The sequence below is a fragment of the Amblyomma mixtum genome, chromosome 10 (genome assembly GCF_055824585.1).
Source record: "Amblyomma mixtum isolate Tamu chromosome 10, ASM5582458v1, whole genome shotgun sequence".
NCBI lineage: Eukaryota > Metazoa > Arthropoda > Arachnida > Ixodida > Ixodidae > Amblyomma > Amblyomma mixtum.
The window spans coordinates 83,179,698-83,194,556 of record NC_143021.1 but is presented as its reverse complement, the minus strand read 5'-3'; the positions used below and the strand labels follow the sequence as shown (position 1 = coordinate 83,194,556).

General features: G+C 43.6%; 1 protein-coding gene and 1 pseudogene across 1 annotated transcript in view; one reads left to right on the top strand and one right to left on the bottom strand.

The window, feature by feature from the left end:
• Nucleotides 1–14,859, top strand: part of LOC149326302 (uncharacterized) — a 106,929-nt gene that overhangs the window by 33,101 nt on the left and 58,969 nt on the right. The window lies entirely within an intron of this gene.
• Nucleotides 11,837–14,859, bottom strand: part of LOC149326303 (uncharacterized) — a 35,536-nt pseudogene continuing 32,513 nt past the window's right edge.

Here is a 14,859-nt window from a genome sequence, read left to right as displayed (position 1 = left end):
CGTTCACTACTGCTACCGCCCTAGCGTTTTCCTTCGTTCTGTACTTGGACGCGTCAACATACAGAACCATCTGTTTCTTCTTTAGGAACCTGTCCAACTCCAATGATCTCGCCGCCCGTCTTCCTTCGTGGTTCTTCGGGTCCATGTTTCTGGGCACTGGTTTAACCAAGAAAGTGCTCCTAATTTGGCTGTCAATGTCTGTCTTGTCTTCGCCCTCGTCTTCTGCCGGGTATCCTAGCTTGATCAGTAGTGCGCGGCCAGCGGCTGTTCTTTAAAGTCTTTCCATTTGAAATCTGAGCATGGTTTCGCTGTGCTCCTCATAGGTGCCGTACACCCCCATGTTCATCAGCTTCTCTGTCGAGGCGCAGGTCATGACGCCTAAGGCTTGCTTATACGCCCTTCTGATGCATGTTTCCATTTTTTTCTTTTCCCCTTTGTTAGGTCTTCGATGTCCTAACGTTCCTATCATTTTTCTTTCCATAGCTCGCTGCGTTGTCCTTAACTTAAGCTGAACCCTCTTTGTTAGCCTCCATGTTTTTGCCCCATAGGTGAATACCAGTAAGATACAGCTGTTGTACACTTTTCTCTTGAGGGATATTGTTAAACTGCCATTCATGATCTGAGAGAACCTGCCATATGCGCTCCACCCCATTCTTATTCTTCTAGTTATTTCCCTCTCACGATCCGGATCAGCTGTCACTACCTGCCCTAAATAGACATACTCTCTTACTACTTCGAGCACCTTGCCACCAATTGCGAACTTCTGTTCTGCTGCTAGACTGTTGAATATTACTTTGGTTTTCTGCATTTTAATTTTTAGCCCCACCGTTCTGCTCTGCCAGTCTAAGTTATTGATCATGCTTTGCAGTTCGTGTCCTGAGTGTCTTAGCAAGGCAATGTCATCAGTGAATCGCAGGTTACTTAGTTACTCTCCATTAACTCTTATCCCCAACTGTTCCCATTTCAGGGCCCGGAATACCTCCTGCAAACAGGCGGTGAATAGCATAGGCAAGATCATGTCTCCCTGCCTGACACCTTTCCTTATTGGAATTTGATTGCTGACTTTATGAAAAACTATGGTAGCTGTGCAATCGTTATAAATATCTTCCAATATTTTCACATAACACTCTTCTACACACTGATTCCGCAATGCCTGCATGACTGCTGAGGTTTCTACTGAGTCGAATGCTTTCTCGCAATCAACACTATATATAGGAGCTGGTTATATTCTGCACATTTCTCTAGCACCTGATTGATAGCGTGAATATCGTCTATTGTCGAGTAACGAAAGCCTGCCTGACCAATTGGTTGATTGAAGTCTAAGGTTGTCCTGACCCTATTAGTGATTACCTTAGTAAATACCTTGTAGGCAACAGACAATAAGCTGATCGGTCGGTAATTCTTCAAGTCCTTGACGTCTCCTTATGAATTAAGATAATGTTAGCGTTTTTCCAAGCTCTAGGTACGCTCGAGGTCACAAGGCATTATGTATACAGGGTGGCTAGTTTTTTTGAGCACAATCTCTCCTCTATCCTTCAACAAATCTGTTGCTATCTGATCCTCACAAGCTGCTATCTCCCTTTGCATTGCTCCTAAGGCTTTCTTTACTTTGTCCTTCGTTACTGGCGGGATGTCCCATTGCTGTGCCCTACTGCCTCCCTCAGTTACATTATGATTGCAATCGCTACTGTATACATTTTTATAAAACTCTTCGGCTACTTTAACTATCTTATCCATATTGCTAATGACTTTGCCCTCTTTGACTCTTGTCGCATACATCTGGTTTTTACCTATGCCTAGTTTTCTCTTCACCGCTTTTAGGCTACCTCTGCTCTTTAGAGCATGCTCGATTTTCTCCCTGTTAAACTTCCTGATGTCGGCTACCTTGTGCTTAAACTCTGACAGCTCTACTAGTTGTATTCTGTCTGTGGTGTTAGACATCCTCGTTTCTTAATGAGATCTTTAGTCTCCTGAGCTGTTGAACCATCCTACCACCTACTTCTATTCCGCACTCCGTAATGATATCTGCGAGATGATCATTCATTGTTTCAACATGACGGCCGTCATCTTCAGTTAAAGCGGAAAATCTGCTCTGCAGCGACATTCTGAATTCCTCTACCTTCCCTCTTAATGCTAGCTCTTTAATAAACTTCCGCTTCAGTAATTTCCTCTGTCCCTTTTTCAAATGTGAGCTAATACGAGACCTTAACATTCTGTGGTCGCTACAACGGACCTTTACGAGGACCTCCACATCCTCTAAGATGCCAGGGTGAGTGCACAGTATGAAGTCTATTTCATTTTTGTCTCACCATTGGGGCTCTTCCATGTCCACTTCTTGTTTGCTCATTTGTGGAAGAAGGTATTCATGATCCATAAATTATTTCTATCTGCAAGCTCTACTAATAACTCTCCCTGCTATTTGTAGAACCTATGCCATATTCACCTATCGCCTGGTCTCCAGATATTGCTTCATGCCTACCTTCGCATTGAAGTCGCCCATCAGTACAGTGTACTGTGATTTTACTTTGGTCATTGCCGACTCCACGTCTTCATAGAAGCTTTCAACGATCTGGTCATCTTGATGTAGGCGCATAGATCAGCACCACCTTCAGCTTATACCTCTTATTAAGCCTAATTACAATAGCTGCCCCCCTCTTGTTAATACTATAAAACTCCTCAATGTTGCCAGCTATATCCTGATTGTTGAGGAATCCCACACCTAGTTCTCGCCTGTCTGCTAATCCACGATAGCACAGTACATGCCCGCCCTTTAGTACTGTATGCACCTCATCTGACCTCCTAACCTCACTAAGCCCTGTGACATCTGATTTAATACCCGCTAGTTCCTCCAACAGCACTGCTAAGCTAGCCGCATTGGATAATGTTGCTTTAAACGTTGCTAGGTTCAGTTTCCAACGGCAGCCTGTCCGGAGCCAATGATTCTTAGGATCCTCTGCTGCGTCACAAGTCTGACCACCGCCTCGGTCAGTTGCTCCGCAGCCGCTGGGGACTGAAAGCCGAGGGTTAATTGGGTTGACAATAGTAGATACAAGACAATAGTAGGATACAAATATTTCTTCAGTGCCATTGCCAAAAATTGTTTTCTAAATGCGTCAGCATGCAATTAGATTTTTATATTATTTATTTTATTTATTTATTTAGAGATACTGTCAATCCACTGAGTATTTTAACAGGAAGGGCGCTGGAATAAGGCACATCAAAGTATAAACTACAACAACGTCAATGAATTATTGACACAAAGAGTGAACAAGAAGGATTGAAGTGCAATATCAAACGGTTACACTGTCGCACTTAATTAAGGTTCAATACATAAAAGTCATGGGGTACAACAATAGGATCGTCAGATTGTACAGTTAGTTGAAGACAAGATAACATATTCAATACGTGGGATATATGTGAGACTAGGAACACACAAGCACTGGTAAGAAAAATGGCAAGGCAATAAAAAGGAAGTTGCCAACAAAGGCTCAGAATTCAAGTGTGTTTACGAGTGAAGATAATTTTCTACCGACTGAGTGAAGATATCTAGTGATGTGCTGTGGGTAATGGAGTGGTCAAGGGTGTTCCATTCTCTTATTGTAAGTGGAAAAAAGGAGTAATTCAGGCAGTCAGTACAAAATGTGTGCTCTTTTAATGTTTCTGAATGTCTGTGACGTGTAGGTCTTGTCTATGGGGCCATCAGGTACCTAGTTTTATTAAGGTTATGCTGATTATGGAGTAACTGGTCAAGTAATTTTAGTCGTGCAAGTTTAGCTCTATTTTCCAGGGTGAGAACGCCGGCTGTCTTGAGTAGTTCGGTGGGTGAGTCAGTAAGCCTCTATTTGTTAAACATAAATCTCACTGCGTTTCTTTGGATAGCTTCTAATTTTCCCATGAGATATTTAGTTTGCGGAACCCATGCAACGTTCGCATATTCGAGTACCGATCGTACGAAAGCATTGTATGCAATTAGTTTTGTTGGAGGAGGAGCTTGTTGAAGATGTCTTTTGAGGAACAGGAGTCTTTAACGGCGGCTGATGTGACATAGGTGATATGTGAATCCCATCTGAGATCATGGGATATTATTGCACCGAGGTATTTAAAGCTGTTAACTCGAGTGAGGGGGGTGTTGTTGACAACGTAAGTGTAGGACGACTGATGTTTTTTTCTGGTTATTGTGAGAAGAGCGGACATCTTAATGTTAAGGGCCATCTGCCAGTCTTTACACCACCTAGATACGGCTTCTGCAGCAAGGTTTAGGGCCATGCGGTCATCTGGTGTGTTAATTTCGCGGTAAATTATACAGTCATCAGCAAAGAGTTTAATATTACCATTGACATATGAGGGCAGATCGTTGATAAAGATTAAGAATAAAACTGGAGCTATGACGCAACCCTGCGGTACTCCTGACATACGTTCTAATGAGGAAGGCTGGTGGTTAATCACAATGTATTGGGAGCGACCAGAGAGGTAATCCTCAATCCAGTTAACAATGGGGCTGTTACCAAGTGTGCATACCAATTTTTTGATTAATTTTTTGTGTGAAACGCGGTCGAATGCTTTCGAAAAGTCGAAAAAAATTATATCTACCTGTTTTTGGTTGTCAATGCTCAAAGACAGATCATGTACTAGTTTCAGGAGCTGAGTTACTGTTGATAAACCACTTCTAAAACCATGCTGGAAGGGGGATAGGATGCGGTCTTGTTCAAGGAATGTGGTTATATGCTTAGTAATGATGTGCTCAAGAAGTTTACATATTGCGCAGGTTAACGATATGGGTCTGAAGTTAGAGGGTTCGTTCTTGTTTCCAGATTTGTGAACAGGGATAACCTTGGCGATTTTCCATTCTTTGGGTTGAGTGCAAGTCGATCATGATTTGTTAAATAGTAAGTATAAGTACTTAGCAATCCATTCGGCATATCGTTTGAGGAATATGTTAGGTATCTTGACAGGGCCAGGTGCTTTTTTTGTGTCTAAGTTGAGTAAAAGATTTAACACACCTTTTTCGCTTATACTTATCGGTGTCAAAGGTGTTCTATATACAGTACTTGAAGGGGGGATAACACCATCATCAACAGTAAAGACAGATTTGAAGTAATAAATCCTGCTACAATAGAATTAGCATAATTTATGTCTTGTTCTTGGGAATTAGGGTTCTTACATCCTTTTTTTGGCTTTAGAAAATTCCAAAATTTTAAGGGAGAGCTTTTTAGAAAATTGGGCAGTGTTTTCATGAAATAAATGATTTTTGCTGACTTAATCTTTGATTTTAAATCACTAATGGCCTTGGCAAGGCAACCACTGTTTCGAGGTTTGCTTTTTGTCTTCAATGATTTTCTCAGCCGTTTTACTTTGCATTTGGCATGAATCACATCGCGTGTTATCCAAGGGTTATGTTTCCTAGTTCTTTTTGTTTTAGTTGGTACGTAGTTATGGATGCAGAAGGATACGGTGTCTTTGAACAAGGACCATAAAGATTCAATATGTGCGGAGGGCTTCTTATACATTTCTTCAAATGCCGCAAATTCATCAATGAGGTGATCGATTATGTCAGAATCTTGAGCATTATTGTAGTCGAGGTATGTAATTTTTGATCTCGGAGAAGCATCTTTGTTACATTTGTTACATGTAGGGATAGCGCATAGAACTAGCTTGTGGTCTGATATGCCATCAATGATTTCGAGTTCTGCTGTGTCTACTGAAAAGTGATCACTTAAAAATATTAGATCAAGTATATTAGACGTTCCCTGTACACGTGTAGGTTCGCTTACTACTTGATAAAGATTGAACTGGAGCATAATATCTAAAATGACTTCATAGCTAGGGGAATGAAACTGCAAAGTTTTCCATTCTATATCTGGAAGGTTAAAGTCTCCTAGTAAGATAAGTCTTGAACCTAGCGTGTGATGCTGCATATAGTTATACAATGAGGTGATAGCGGAATGGTCAAATGAAGGGCTACGATAAACATACCCCACTGTGATAAAGTGCAAGCCAAGCTTCATCTTGCAAAATATTGCCTCAGCATCCTGAACTTCTGGCACAATAGAGAAGGGAATGTGCTTTTTTATTAGAATAGCCACTCCACCGCCACGTGTTGGCCTGTCCTTGCGAATAATTACGTAATTCGGAGGTGTAATCTCGGTGTCTAGGATATCAGCCGTTAACCTAGTTTCTGTTATCGCCACAGTCTTGCTCGATACCAAGAAGTAACGTTTCGAGTGAATCTGATTTGTTCAAGATGCTGCGGGCTTAACGTTTGCAAAACTTATTTGCGATGATGTTGCAGCCGTCGTGGGCGTAATGTGGGTCCCTCGCCTTGTTTTTCTTGCATGTCTTTTTGGCTTTCAGTATTGTCAGTTTCAAGTTCCATGTGTACTGGACAACCTTTCGTGTTATCCCAGCGATATAGTTGCCCATTTAGGCGTAGTTTGTCATACGTTAATTGCACCTTGTCTCCCTCTTCCTTATTCTCTCTTGCCCAGTTCCACAACTTTTTTCTTACTTCCCTCACACGTACCGAGAAGTCTTCGCCTATCGAGCAATTAGAACCCTTCAACTTACAACAATTTCTTAACACATTTACTTTGTCTCGATAGTCCAGTAGTTTAAGTATTATTGGCCTGGTTTTGTCTTTCAGTGGCCGACCTAACCTGTGTATCCTTTCAATGGCAACTGGATCAATTTTAAGAATTTTCTTGACAATTTTTTCATTCATTAGCTTATCGAGTGATTTGGTATTTTCTTCTGGGTTTTCTTGGACTCCGTATACTATCAAATTCGAGCGTCTAGAACGATTTTCTAGGTCCTCCAGTCTTGATTCGAGGAAAGTGACTACCTTTTGCAGGTTAGTAACTTCATTAACACAGTCTGATAATTTGCTGTCCAGAGCAGCTAGTCGTTCAAACTTAGCGTCGATGGAAGCTAAGCGTCCATCCTTAATTTCCCTGATATCTTCTGAAATCTGTTGCAGTTGGCGTACGAGTTGGTCATTATCGGGTCTGGGGTTCGTCTCAACGTCACCGGACAGCAGCAACACTTTCATATCAAGACAGGCTAAATCATAAGCAAGCGTACAGAGGTAATATTAGTATGCGTATGTAATAAGTATGTGTATGTGTATGTAAGAGTATGTAATAATATATGTAGTATGTAATAGTATGTGTATTTAATAATAAGCGTATGTAGGCAATATTAGCTGGACTTCCATAAAGATTGTAATGTGCATGCCAAAGTGCTTAATGCAGAAAGAAGTCAAGGCAATTATTTTTTAAAATAACAGGAACATTGCGCCTGGTTATGAGATATGCTCATAAATTTCTAACAAAAGTTCCACGTTGTAGAGAAAGCATTACACAGTCTTATTGAATTCAGTCTGATGTGATGCAATGTCAGAACCATCAGTTATTTTGCAGTAGTTGACACAGTGAGCAGCAAGAAATAATAGAACTAGAAGCAACAATAAATGAACTGCTAATGCAGGTCAGAAAGAATAAACATGCTAAGGCACATCCTTGAGGCATGCCCAGAAGAATCGGAAACCCATGAGAGCTGGCTGCTTTACCAGTCACATATTGTGTTGCTAGAAAGGGAGTCAGTAATCCTGTTGAAAACCAGGTAGTTATTGTTGAGGTGCCTTAGTGTTATTGCAGAAACTTGTAGCTTAACATAGAGAAATGTCTGGAGACATCTAAAAACAAAGCTCTTTCCAAACCCAGAAGCTAGGAATGTACACTGAGCATTGTTGAACATTAGATATTGTGTTTCATGAAAGCATTCGTGGAATCGAAGTTGGGATGAGTGGGAAAACAGGTTTAACTTAAGCGAGGTAATGCGGCCAGTGAAACTTGGTAGCTTGAATTTTGTACCTATGTGAGGAGAAAGATGTGGCGGTAGTATAAGATGATCAGTTGTTTCTACAGATTTATCACACGCTGCACACATGTTGACTCTAAACATGTAAAACAAAAATAAAAACGAACGAAGTAACGCCGAAAGGAAATCGCGAAAACATCACGGCTGCAGGGGCAGTGCTGGTGATGGCACATGGCGCTACAGTCGGATGCAACTTAAGTCTGCAGTGAAGCTCCGCCCGCTTTCAGCCCCCGCGCAGAGAATTCCTCCACGACAAAAAAGTAGTACGCTACTTAAACGTTTCTTGTTGCCTAAACAAGAAGCTTATCACTAGAAAAATATGAGCTCTAGACTTTTGATACGTGGATCGTTTGATATAGTCAAACATTGAAAATCTGATTTTGTTTTTTCATTTACTGTCGCAATTGGCCAGTGGAGTAATATAAGATGCCGTGGACTGCTGCCCAGTATTAGCAACTGCTGTTCTTTTAAATTGTATCCTACTATAGCGATGTGGCTAATGACGATGCCCATGGCTGTTAGGCTGCCAATGTCAAGAGAGTTTTAATTATGGTTCGAGTTTTGAAATCTCGGCATTTGTGGCTGTCAGTCGAACTCAAGGAGTTTCTTCAAATATTCATACTGTATGTGCATTTGCACACATAAAATAGAATGAAAGTGTGTAATAGCCAACTCCTTTAAATAATTCGTTCCTGAAAACGTGAGTCTGTGAAAGCAGGATCAATAAAATCCAAAGGCAACATAAGTTCAGCATGTTCACACTTATGTATGCCTTAAAAAAAATCTCGTTCTGGCAAGTTGTTAGCACATTTCCAAAACTGCCAGTGTGCCAAAAGAAAAACATCCATTTACGAATATCCTTTGAATATCCACTAACTGATATCCGAGTCCAATAGTCCCCTCAACACGCAGAGGATATCGATACATCGACATTGGACGTTAGAACCATTTGTGGACATCCTCTGAATGTTCATGGTTTACATTAATTAAGTTCCAGTTTATGTGATATGCTCAGCTAGGGCGGAGAGATTGTAATAAAAAGAATTAGTTTAGTTTACTTAGCAGCTGGTTTCATCAGGATTCTCTGGGAGGCAGAGGTGCTATATTCAAGAACAGGAAATAGCGCAATGCACGGGAAGAGAAAAGAATAGATATATGTTGCTGTATGAACTTGCTTTAGACTACGGTGCCAGGATGACCCCTTTGCTGCAGCATTAATGCCAGACGTAACGACTCGTGTTCAAATTTTAGAAATCCATGGTGCTCATTTGAACTCCAAAGAATTGCAGAAGTAAGCGATGTTTGGGACAGTGGCAGTATTAGTCTCTAACAAGTTTTATATATGATGGGCTCACCAGCACTGGTGTTACTGCTATGCGGGTGCCTCACGCAAGGAAATCTCTTTCTATCGAACAGTCCTGGATGGCTCTGACCTTGTCTACCCACAAACTCGACCTTGCTCAAGCACGCCAATCCATCGTTGTTGATACGCACTCTGCGGTACATTTAGATGACCACTTTTCTACCTTCTACATGTATGCCAGCTTTGTGGTGCTTCTCTGCAGTCTGATGTGATCAGGCATGCAAGCTAAGCTCATGTGGCACGTCAACGTCAGATTCTTTATAAGGTGTGTTTTCCAAATACAAGATTTTGGACCCATTCACGGTGCACCTTGGTGAAGGCATGCAGGGCACATGCCGTTTTTTGCACATGGGAGCACTTGACTGCTCAAAAGAGACCACACTCATGACATACGAATAACATGCTTCAAAGTGTAAATAATAAAGTGGGAGGTGCATCAATTTTTGTATCCTCAACAATCAGAAAACGGGCGCTACGAGCAAGTCCGCTTTCCCAAGAATCACTAAGCTCTCATACTAAGGTGAAGGCTTCCAGAAAGAAAACGCGAAAAATGCATTTTAGTTTGCTAAGTTAAAAAAAAAAACTTTCAAGTGACCGCCATCCACATTGTACATGCAAGCACCTCAAAGCAGCAAACAATGCGCAACAGATAATGCTGGGCGGGTATGCCCTTGTGACCAGACCGGCCAGCAGCTTGTGAAGGAAACGAAAAAAATTTGTTTTAAAAATATCTTGTGCATAGAATCAACTTAAACTTTGATGAATTGTAATTTAATGTGTTGGGAATTAAGTGCAATAAGCAGGGTATGCGTGAAAATTTGCCATCACGGCCCCTTTAACCTGAGTCTAATATTATCACCGGACGTGCCGACGACCCAGGAAATTGAACAGAACGTACTGTTGGGTGAGTTGGTTCAACATGAGAGTAGCAACTGGTGCCAAGGGATGAAAAAATTTTGGACAACACACGTAAGGTGCACTAACAACTGGGAGTTTATTTCTTGTAACACAGATCATGCATCTGCAGCCAAGCAATAAACATGAAGAAAACTCACATCATGCACATCTTGTGAGAACACACACCGTTCATGCACTGGACCCCAGAAACACTAGCTCCTGTGCCGGTAAAGACACTGATGGGCTACTGATACAGGATTCGCCATGCTTCTTTATTTCCAAAGCTTTAAGTATTTCTCTGGTTATTTTGTTTTCAGCTCTTTTTAGTATGCATATGTTTTTTAAGTGAGGTTGGCATTTAAGTTTTTTGCAGTGGTCACTTATGTGCCCCGATAGCTGATTGTCTGTCTTATAATGATGCTCACACAATCTATCATTCATACATCTTAACCCGTTTGTCCTATATATGTGGAACCACAACTCAGTGGAATAGAGTGTACAACTCTTTCATCACAACTGATAAAACCCAGGAAAGTAATACCATGAAGCGACCAGGCCAAACAAATGCTTTGGCATGACTACTCGGTTTGGTTCCAAATTTTTTTCGCTGCCTTCTTGGTATTGGCAGTTTAAACAGCACGGGTCACTTCCACGTTACTTTTAAGTGAAATGAAAACTGTCACTCCTAGCTTGATTCTTATTAGCATTCATTTGCTTTTGCTGCTTTCTTTCGTAGTTTTTCTTTTCTCCAGCGAAAAGGTGACAGTACTCAGAGACATTATATTATGGATCCATTTCTCAAGTATAGAAGAATTAAGTTCAAACTATACAGCCAATGAATCAATAATGGCGTGTCCAGTTTGGTTGCAACCTCATATCCACTGCCGAAAATCACCATTAAGCTTCTTCAATATCAGCACAAGACAAGCATATCTGGGGCTTATTAAAATATTGCATTTCACCATTTAGGCTGTCTCTTTGGACATCGAGGCATTACCATGTCCCATGCTATGCATAGAAAGAACAAAAACTACAGGTTTCATTTGCATTGCAGGACTCCTTCAAATACATTATAGAAACACGAACGTCTACTTTTATGAAAAAGTGCGCTTGGTTTTCGTGTCGTTTCTGGGCTTGAGCCAAGCCTGTGTAGATTGAGAGTTGGGCCAACTAGGTCAGTTTCCTTGGCATGACAATGAAAGGCCCTGCCGGCTGAGGCATCATCACCGAGAACTTCACAGGGCTGCTTTATTCACCAGAGTTCAAATTCGTGTGCGCAAGAATGTTGACTAGCTAGACATTATAATATTAGTTACTAAGCTGTGAATAACTAATGCATGTAAGGTAACTTTATTCAAAGATTTCGCTTGTTTCATTGAATTGCAGGGTGTTTCTGTTGGCAACATAGGGTCATTGGATTGGTGTGGTGATTGTGCTGCAGCATGGTAGCTGTGTTGTGCAAAGTTGCCATAAAATTCTCTTTTATCTGCTGTGTAACAGGATTTCCAGGGAAACAGCCTAAGGACAGCTAGCCAATAAAATGGCAGTCTGAGCTCCGGTCATCCACGCAACAATCTCGCGCCGTGTACTGGTGATGCAGCTGCCGCTGGCCATCTTCCTCTTTACAGTCACCCCCAGCTGAAGGCCAAGCCATCCTGGCTACTCAGGGAGACAACAATACACACGGGTCATTGTACGGCTTCAGGCGTGACACATGAACAGTCTCGCAGTTGTCGCGGGTGTCATGGGGTCGACAGTGTAGTTGACCAGGGAAGTGCGCTCTACGACACGGTAAAGTTCGTGGTACTTCGGGAGAAGTTTGGAGGAGAGGCCGGGTGTGGTAGATGGCACGCGAAGCCAGACGAGAGAGCCGGGTAGAAAACTGTCACCACTATGGGTGGTGTCGAAGCGGAATTCCTGGAACCCCTGCTTGCCGGACGTTAACAACCGAGCGAGCTGACGGCATTCCTCAACATGCTTGGAAGCCTCCGAAATGGTGCTGCACTCAGACTCATCAGGCCAGTAAGGAAGTACAGTGTTGAGCGGTGAGGAAGGCTCTCACCCATAGAGAAGAAAAAATGGCGAGAAGCCGGTGGTGGTCTGCGTGGCGGTGTTGTAGGTGTAGGTGATGAACAGCATGATCCTGTCCCAGTCGGAATGGTCGGAAAACACGTACATCGACAGCATATCACCCAAGGTGCGGTTAAACTGTTCCGTCAAACAGTTAGTCCGCAGATGCTAGGCCATGGCGGTATGGTGAGTGATCTACATTGTTTGAGAAGGGATGCCACGACCTCGGACACAAAGACGCGTCACGGTCGCTCAGCAGTTCCCGGGGTGCTAATTGATGAAAAATGAAATGGTGCACGATCAAAGAGGCAACGTGTGGGGCCGTAGCAGCAGGAAGGGACACGGTTTTGGCGTAACGCGTTAGGTGGTTGACGGCTACAATAATCCAGCAGTTGCCAGCAGCAGTGTAAGGAAGGGGGCCGTTGAGATCAATCCCAGCTCGGTCAAAAGGACGGGAAGGGCAAGGGAGAGGCTGCATCAGACCAACTGAGGGGTGAGCAGCGGGCTTGCAACGTTGACAGTCAGGGCACGAGCAGACGCAGGTGAACATACCGCGCCAATAATAGCAGAGTAGGAGTCGTGTTTATGTTTTAAAGGCACCGGCATGAGCAGACTGCGGGTCATTGTGAAATAAGGTGCAGAATATCGACTGTAAATGGGTAGGGATGACAAGCAACCACTTCCGGCCAGTAGAGACATAGCTGCGGCGGTACAGGAGACCATCACGAATGGCGAAGTGAGCAGCCTGGCAACGTAGGGCACGAGTGCTGCTGAGGAATTGGAGAGAAAACGTACAAGGTATCCAGGGGTCCTTGTGCTGCTTGCTACTGGTTTCGGTTTAAAACGACAGCGAAGCGCTGCCAACTTGCAAGTGGAAGACAGCGTCAGGCGTTTGTGGAGAGTGGCAAAAAGCATCGGCGTCGTGTTTTCGGCCGGAACGATAGATGACATGGATATCGTATTCTTGTAGGCGTAGAGACCAGCAAGTAAGGCGGCCTGTAGGGTCTTTCAAAGAGGCCAGCCAACTAAGGGACTGATGGTCCACGACGATGTCAAAAGGATGGCCGTAAACCTATGGGCGAAACTTTCTGATCGCCCAAACAATGGCCAAGCTTTCTTTCTCAGTGAGTGGGTAGCTGGATTCCGGTTTTGTCATGGCACAGCTTGCGTAAGCAACGACGTACTTGTGAAATCTAGGTTTACGTTGCGTAAGTATGGCACCAAGGCCAATGCCACAAGCATCGGTGTGAATTTCGGTGGGAGCAGTGGGGTCGAAGTGTCGTAAAATGGGAGGCGCTGTGAGCAGCTGGCGCATGGTGGTGAATGCGTCGTCACAGGCAAGTGACCAGCCGGACAGGTCAATGGAGCCCCGAAGAAAGTTCATAAGTGGCACGATGAAGGAGGCAAAATTTCGAACGAAGCGTCAGAAGTAAGAACACAAGCCAAGAAAGCTGCGAAGTTCTCTCAGAATTGAGGGCTTAGGGAACTCAGCGACGGCACGAGGTTTGGCTAGGTCAGGTAGCACGCTGTCCTTAGAGATGACGTGCCCCAAAATGGTCAGTTGGCGGGCGCCAAAGCGACACTTTTTGAGATTAAGTTGGAGCCCCACTGCAGTTAAACATGTCAACATGTGCCCCAAGCCGTGAAGGTGTGTCTCAAAATCAGGCGCGAAGATTACAATGTTGTCTAAGTAGCACAGGCATGTTGTCCACTTCAGGCCATGTAAAATGGCGTCCATCATGCACTCGAAAGTCACTGGGTCATTGCAGACCCCAAAAGGCATGACGTTAAATTCATACAGGCCATCTGGTCTGAAAAAAGCTGTCTTGGCATGGTCAGCCTCCACCACAGGGACCTGCCAATACCCCTGTCGCAGCCCTAAAGATGAAAAGAATTTCGCGCCCTGGAGGCAGTCAAGGGCGTCATCAATTCGTGGCAGCGGATAAATGTCTTTGCCGGTGATCCTGTTAAGGCGCCGATAATTGACACAAAACCATATTCTGCCGCCTTTTTTCTTCACTAGAATGACAGGAGAGGACTACGGACCATTGGATGGTTGAATTATGCCTTGCTGAACATGTCGTCCATCTGAGTGTTGATAATCTGGCGTTCGGCTGGAAAGACGCAGTACTGGCATTGACGAAGTGGCAAGTGGGTTCCGATGTTGATCTCGTGGGTCATGGTAGACATGCAACCTTGTCGATTTTGATCTACGTCGAAAGAAGAGCGAAACTTGTCCAGTAGGTGAAGGAGTCTGGCAAGGTGTGGTGTGACAAGACTGGCGTCGACTTAATCAGCAAAATCGTCGTTTGTGGCCGATGCGGGCAAAGTAAGAGAATGAGCAGGAAGAGAACATGATTCGGCACAATGGTCAAGTTCCAGCAAAGAGTCGACGGGCTGAATATGGCCAAGGCATTCGCCACGGAGAAATATGCAGGGGCTCAGAAAAGGGTTGGAATCGGGATGAGGCTGCAGCCGTCTTGAACAGTGAGCACTGCGAATGACACAGCCAAGCCATGACGAGACATGAAGACGTCGGATGGTGTAAAGACGATGCTCTTGGCTATAGGAACCGTGTGCGCTGCACTTCAGAATGCCTGGCTCTTGTTGTGCTGCAAACTGCGAGTCAAATTACGGTGTGAAGTGTTCAGGTG